We start from the raw sequence: 7,500 nt of genomic DNA, 5'->3' as shown, positions 1-7,500 counted from the left end.
CACAGCTGGTGACTACACGCCACGGAACTATAAATATAAGTAAATAAATGAAATATAAATACAAGAAGTAATGAGTAATGTGTAATATTTGTGAGGTACACATAGAGATACAGAGAGATACCTGACTTCTTATCGGTGTACGTGTCACGAAACTATTGTGACAAAAGATAAAGACACAAAAACACGTTATGGAACATGTCAACTACTCAACAGAATTGACAGCTTCGGTTAGGACCACACAATGTGCTGCTACATACAGATGAAAAACTAAATCCTAAAAGCCGGAACGGCGGAATATCACCGCAAATCCTAAAAGGCGGAGTGCATAAAACTAGAAAGCGTAAAAAATAAAACTTTTTGTTGTAGTTGTTGAAGAGAGATTGCTGTCCGCAATATTTCATCTGCTGACCACTGATTCTCGTTCAGCATTCGTTGCTATTCAGTTTGTAAGAGATAACTCGGGAGATGATGCATCAAGCCGAGCACAGTTACCTCTTTCATCCATTGCTAGAATTAGAGAATTTAGTGGCGACTGCTTAACGTTTTTACATTTGCATGCCTTTCAATTGGACGGGGCTTCCTGAAAGCGAAAAAATTGCTGCCCAACAACAAATTTCAGTCTTGCAAAATCAACAAATTACTAAGTAAGGTATTGCACTTCTCATATTAATATTATTTTATATTGTTCTTCATTTCAAATAGCTTTTTTGTTACTTAATTAATGGCCATTAATAAGTCGCTCATCCAGTCTTTGCGGGTCAACATTTTTATAACCCCGCACAAAACTGATAAAGGCCAAGCAATACAACTTTCGGATTTACATGGTTTTTCTATTAACGTCATCACTTAATCGTCCATTAGCCAATCTATCACTCCTCTTTTTCGAGTAATCAAAAACAAAAGTTCAGTAGCATTGAATAACTCAGTGGAACAAATTAGAAAGCGGTGACTCACGAAAGTATAATTAAAGTCATATTGAGCTAATGTCAACTGAAAATAATAGTAACGGTAACTAATATTAATGGGAACTGTCAACAGAACTATCAACCAACAGAAAAATGTACGCACTTATAATTGCCTTGTTGCTACACAAAGAGAGATTTGTCCACCGATAAGAAATCAGCTATTTCTGTAACAAAACCTCACAAACCTGGTATTTATACTTATTTATTTAGTTCCGTGTTTTAGGATTTGAGGCGAATTTTCGCTGTTCCATCTTTTATGATTTGGTGCCAGGTCCCGCGGTTCCGGCGTTCCACGATTCCTGCTTTTAGGGTCGCCCAAAATTGAGCACAAATTTGACTATTGGGGAAAGGTTAGATGCAAAAATTAAAGTGCCTGTGTGTGCACTTAACTTGGAGGGTGTGGAAAATAATATCTAGGTAAGCACTGAAACACGATGTAGTGCATAGAAATCTTATAAACACTGCTTGAAAACTCATTGAATACTTCTGGAAAATCCAGCACAAAGCCAGATCTGATTATAGGCTTCAAGATTCCTAAGAGCCTTATTAAACTGTTTCGTCTATAATAACTTCTAGTCTCCAAAACGAGATAGGTTAAAACATTCGTAGCTTCCACAGGTGGTAAGCAATCCGGTTCCAATGTTTTTTTCAGGAGTAAGTAACAAGGGATCAATCACAATCGCTGCATTTTTTTCCACGTAGCGCTTTTTGACTTGCTGGTCCAGCTTCTTAGCATATTCAGAAAGAAATAGCTTCGACGTTTTCACCCGATTTGGCTTCACGTACCGAATAATCCATTTTACAAAGTCTTTATTTGGAGATATAGAATTATTTATGCAGTCTGCTGTGATACACCAATCTGGGGACTGGAAGTTACGTGACGTCACGTGAAAACGACCTGAACAGCGTTGAGCGGTCGATAGCTATACATGTGTAAACTGAATGCTGAAGCTAGTTGTGTGTGAAATTTCAAGTCCTTACGGCTATTCCAAGGTATGAAATGCAAGTTTACGTTTTTTGTGGCCGAGGACTGAGCCCCATACAGTACCGTTTTAGGGGCTATTTCCGATAAGTTTGTAAGACCAACCATGTTAGTTATCTTATCATAGTTATCTGCAGTCTTAGTTTTTGGATTAAGTCTTCATAGTTTTCAGCATGATTCGTCACTGTATTGTTGAAGCATATTTCATAATATTTTAAACTATATCGATAGTAGACCTTCAGCAAACATTTCTTAGGATAATTTTCTCGGTTATTTTTCTAAGACCATCCAATCATCAACTTGTTGACAAAATGAATTAAATTGAATTTACTTTTCAACCCATTTCCCACACCCCCATATATTTTTCAGCATGATGCGCACGAACCATCCATCCTTCCCCCACCCCCCAACTTCTTCATGTACGCCTATTAAGCATATCGAACGCAGTCTCCTGAGCTCCTATTACCCGTAGTTTTTAGTTGCTTAATTTAACTCACATAAGGCGTGACGACTCGGAAAGAAAATTACAACTTCCTGTTTTCCTAATTGATCTCGTGACTTTTCCCAGACTAAAAGTTGTGGGTGTATTAACAGAGTTAACCATTGAACTGATTTTAAGTTTGGAAGAATGACTTTCAAGTCTGTTTGAAGTCAATAAGGCATGTATTATATCGGTATGATATTAGGTAAGAATCACAAAACATCGTTTACCCTTAAAACTCCAATAATAGCGGAGACGCATTTTGTCCTTTGCAGGCTACTTAACTTATTCCTTCAAACAATCGATACTCAAACAATGCTATAAGATAATCTTATGTTGAATTCTTTTTTGTCTCAGGAAAAGGTCCTGTTCAATTCCTCGTGGTCACTTTGGAAACTGATTGAACTTTCTACCTCGAAAAATGCAAATTTCAAGCCCTGAGTAGTGGACGCTAAACAAGGTATGGAATGTGTTAGTTGCGTTACTACACGGCACGAATGTAATTCATCAGAACACATTAAATTTCATTTGAATGCTTCACATTTCACCGATGTACAAATTGAAGTAAGATATATGTGAACTCTAGCTTTTTTCGCCGTGCTTAAAAGGAGGGGGACATTGGGGTGTATTGTGAAACCGCAAAACCGAAGATTTATCATCCAAAACCGCAAAACCCCAAAAAAAATTCGGCCAAAACCGAAAACCGTATACAAAACCGTCAGAAAACCGATACAATGGTGACAAGTGGGCATACAGAGCAAACTACACTAACACTATATTTCATCAAAGTATTTATGAATGTCATGGACTTTATTTCTGCCGCTCTCTCCGGCCCGGACTTTATGGGCTCATTTTCCGTAAAGCGTTTCGCGGCTATAGAGTGTTTTCATGTGACGTCTCCGAGAATTCAGCTCTATTTTCACTCAAACGTTTTCTTTTGTTTCGGAGGAAAAACAAGGTTATTGATCACGTGAGTGAAAACAGGCATCTTGTCCCCTATGGGACCTTACATTCTATTTATCAGGCCCTAGTACAACCTCACTTCAACTACTGCGATATTGTTTGGGGAAACTGTGGAGTAAATTTGCAGAAAAAACTGCAAAAACTACAAAACAGAGCAGCCCGTGTTTTGACCTACTCTAACTATGGCACTGATGTCAAAAATTTATTTGAACTCTTAAGATGGAAATACCTAGTCTCTCAAAGGCAAATTGAAAGAGCAACAAGAACACCTGAGTATCTCTGCGCTTCAGGTTTTTGTTTGAGAGACTCTGTGAATAAGGTAAATGTTCCGAAACCGCGCACAAACTACTACAAAAAACAGCTTTAGCTATAGTGGTGCAGTTTTGTGGAACTGTCTGCCATTAGAACTAAGGAAAGTAGAGCCCCTCAATAAATTCAAACGACTGATTAAAGAGGTTATCTAAGCCATTATTCTAAACGCGGCATTCATGGAAAGCAGCTTTTATTGTATGATATTGAGTAAGATAGTTAATGTTGTTTACATGGTTTTATCTATACTTGGTTTTAAATTTTTCATTTCTACATATGGTTTTCATATTAATGATGAATTGCACATAAATAAATAAATAAATAAATAAATAAATAAATAAATAACACTCTATTCGAGATCAATTGCCGCTCAAATCTAAGAGAAACCGGAACCCAAATAGGATAAAATAGGAAAACCCAAAAAGCACATCGGATAACAAAACCGAAAAACCGCTCGTATTTTCTACAAAAACCGAAAGCCAGATGCTAAAAAACGAAAAATCCGCAAACCGCAATGAACACCAAAACCGAAAGACTGATCTAAAAAATAGCCAAAACCGCAAAACCGAAAATCCCAATGTCCCCCTCTAAAAGGAAACCTGACACTGGTTGAATTCATAAATTGAGCAAGCAGTCCTTCGCATGACCAGCAAGAAATAATTACAAAGCTGTACTTAGGGTCCGTTCGATTGACCCTATTCCGGAATCAGAATACGTGGAGTGATGATTTGAAACGGTATGTTTTGTCGTTTTAAAGCAGCAAGGATAGTAAAGATATGTTTTAAACAGCCTTTTAGAAGGTGTTTTACAATTTTAATGTGAATCTCCGTAAAAACGAAGGATTTCTAACTCCTATTCCATTTCCAAGCGATGAAAGAAACCTTTGTCTAAACAATAATTAGGAAGTTTGAGATCTAATATTTCCTCGTTAATAACTGAGTGATGATAAACAGATAGTTTAGTCGTATTAGAGGAGCTCCGGCGGCCAGAAGGGCTGCCAAGCGGAGCAACGATGGTGACCACATTCATATGAACTGGTACATGTAGGAATCATGAGTTGCTTTTCTCATGGTAAGCATGGCTAACGATATTGCTCATGGGCACGTCCGACGACCTCTTACAATAATTAATTCTATCTTAATAATAATAATAATAATCATAATAATAATAATCATCATCATCATCATCATCATTATCAATACTTGTACACTTGTGCCCAACATGGCGGCCATACGCCCCCTACTCAACCTAGTTTACAGCATACATCTTTGATATATTGGACATCAAAGATATGGTGAATTGACACCTGTGAAAACAAAGTATCCGCTGACCAGTATCACATGACCATATTGCGGGCTCAAAGGTAGAGCTCGTGGAAGTCAGTTACTTTAAGTTGATCGCTGACCAGGTACTGGTTTTGATTGGATCGCAGGCTCAAGCCAGGTTAGCCTAAGTGAAAATGTGGCTTAAAATGTGCGCTTTCTGTGGCTTGATGCGGCTACACGGTCATGCTTCATGAGCTAAAGCTCGTCACAGTCAACGCTTGTCGTGTTTAGGTGGAAAACGGTTTGGGAAACATTTTTTCTTGCACTTTTCGCTGGGTTTAATCCAAAACAGGTTTGACATATTTATATAGCTACGGTAGCTACTGGTGGCTAATGCAGTTATTGCAGTCAAGCACTTTAGAGGGATATCACAAGGAAAGAGACTAAATTAAATATAGTGACAAACAACGGGACAAGGGAAAAGGCGACGAAATTTGAGAAATTTGAGTGAAGAAAACCTCAAAAGAAGACGAGGAAAGAGAAAAGCTGAGTAAAAGCTGAGAGAAAGAGAACGAAGAAAAAAACCTTTATATTTACAACGGTTAGCTTTCAGGTATTGTTTTCCTTCTTAATACATGCATAGCTGCCTCACATATTTTGCAAAACACTAAAAAAACGAAGATGGCCTGAAAACGTTTGCCATTCCGTCGCCATTCAAGCCTACAGCAGACATCATTGGCGAGTTTCCTTGTGATCATTGTCTATTTTGTCGGACACATAATCAAACTCTCGACACCGGCTCTGGTTGCTTATTTTAGAAATGAATTGCTGGTTTGCATATGACGTTATGGTGGCCATGTACTTTCTGCAACTTATGCGAAAAGAAATTGTATTGTATTGCCGTCGAACATGGCCGCCCTGTCACGTGGGTGAAAACCAAGAATTTATGATTACTGTGGAGACTGTTTCGATTTGTAGGCTTTTTATGTGAAATAGATGTCCTGTTGTGAGCTGCTTTGTTTGACTGTGAAATTGCAGTCGAGTAAGCAAATTGCTACGGTTTAGCTTGAATTTTTAATTGGTAATTTTGGTGGTGTATCTAAACTGAAGAGAAAACGTGTAAACATAAACCACTCAAAACCGAAAATGTTTTGAAAGAGAATGTTTTGCATGTATAATTTCAGCTTTAGTTGTGATTAAAATTGTTGGTTATTGTTTGCAAGGTTTGTTTGTTTACTGCTGTCAGCTCAGAGTTGTTTGATCACTGTAAACTGTATACACTATTGACAATTAATTTTGTACTTTATGCAGGAGAATAATTATTTCCATATACGTACACCACATTTCTTCCTAGGGTTAGAAATGGGACCCCTGAACTACGGATATCAGTTTTCCAGCATTTTCATTGGTTCGCTGGACACAGGCTTTCAGTTCATATAACTGCTGTACCTAATGTGGTCAAGGAACGCGTCAGCAATAAAGCAAGCTGAAAATATTTTTGCAGCTCTGATTATAAAAGGCCGACAAAAGCCGTTTTGGACCAGAATAGATGGAGGCGGAAAGCTATACAGTAGTCGACAATATTACTGCCTGCTGGATATAAAATGATTATAACCAACTTGGTGCTACGCACCTCGTTGGTCATCTATCACTTTACATCCAGCGTGCCCTCATAGAATAATTGTTAAATATTGCTGTTGTATTGTTCCTTTCAGCTTCGATTTATTGTCATGAATGATTGATGAGTATTCAGTTTTAAGTAAAGTGTACACAACATAGGTTATACGATTCAGGGTTTGTTCGTAACATTAGAAAAGCGCACATGACCTTTTTTTGTTGCAATTCCTTTTGGTAGCCCTTTGTTACATAACACGTTGCAACTGACTGCGATCAGGTGCTCAAGTTTAATATTGCTCACAAAAACATTGAATAGATTATGACCTCCTAGAGGCGATAATGGAAGGTACATGTAATGAAAGTTAAATATATAGAGTTAAGAAGTTAAGAGAACTTTGTAGAATCCTTCAATATTAAGGAAGCTTCATAGACGTAATCACATTTTACTAACCATCTCTGTAAGCGAATCTTAGTGTGTTTTCTTCAGTGTCTTTCTATTAGTGTTAAATTCTGTTTGTCCTGCCTCAATTAGCATTTTTATTTATAGGGAAACAATCTCTTAATCACAGTTTTAGAATACATAATATTTTCACGAAACTGTAAAAACAGCAAAAATGAAGTTTAACTTTTGCCATTTGCCATAAAGATCATGCTCAATTAGGTCTATTTTACCCTTTCTCCTTTTCATTGCTAATCGTTTGGTTCATCTTGCCATTGTACCAACCAATATATGGATGTTCTTGATTAATGTGGGTGGCTCTTACTGAACTACCAAACCGTTGCTATAGACCTCTTCAAATAGTCATTTCTCCTGTCCCTTAAACTCTACAGTTATCCGTTTTGCCAAGTATGTTCTATTTAAGCAATAGAGGATATTTTCTGTGTTTACATAGCCTCATCTAAACATGAGGGGAAGTT

General features: G+C 37.5%; 1 protein-coding gene across 1 annotated transcript in view; it reads left to right on the top strand.

Annotated features, from left to right (window-relative positions):
- Window positions 1-2,515: 2,515 nt before the first annotated feature.
- The window catches only part of LOC138030607 (NLR family CARD domain-containing protein 3-like), a 47,116-nt gene continuing 42,131 nt past the window's right edge, over window positions 2,516-7,500 (top strand). The window contains exons 1-2 of the mRNA XM_068878495.1: window positions 2,516-2,633; window positions 2,786-2,888. The gene's annotated coding sequence lies outside the window, so the exon portion shown is untranslated. The remainder of the gene's footprint in view (window positions 2,634-2,785; window positions 2,889-7,500) is intronic.

The sequence above is a fragment of the Montipora capricornis genome, chromosome 13 (assembly GCF_036669925.1).
Source record: "Montipora capricornis isolate CH-2021 chromosome 13, ASM3666992v2, whole genome shotgun sequence".
In the NCBI taxonomy this organism is placed as follows: Eukaryota; Metazoa; Cnidaria; class Anthozoa; order Scleractinia; family Acroporidae; genus Montipora; species Montipora capricornis.
This window is presented reverse-complemented; position numbering and strand designations above follow the sequence as displayed.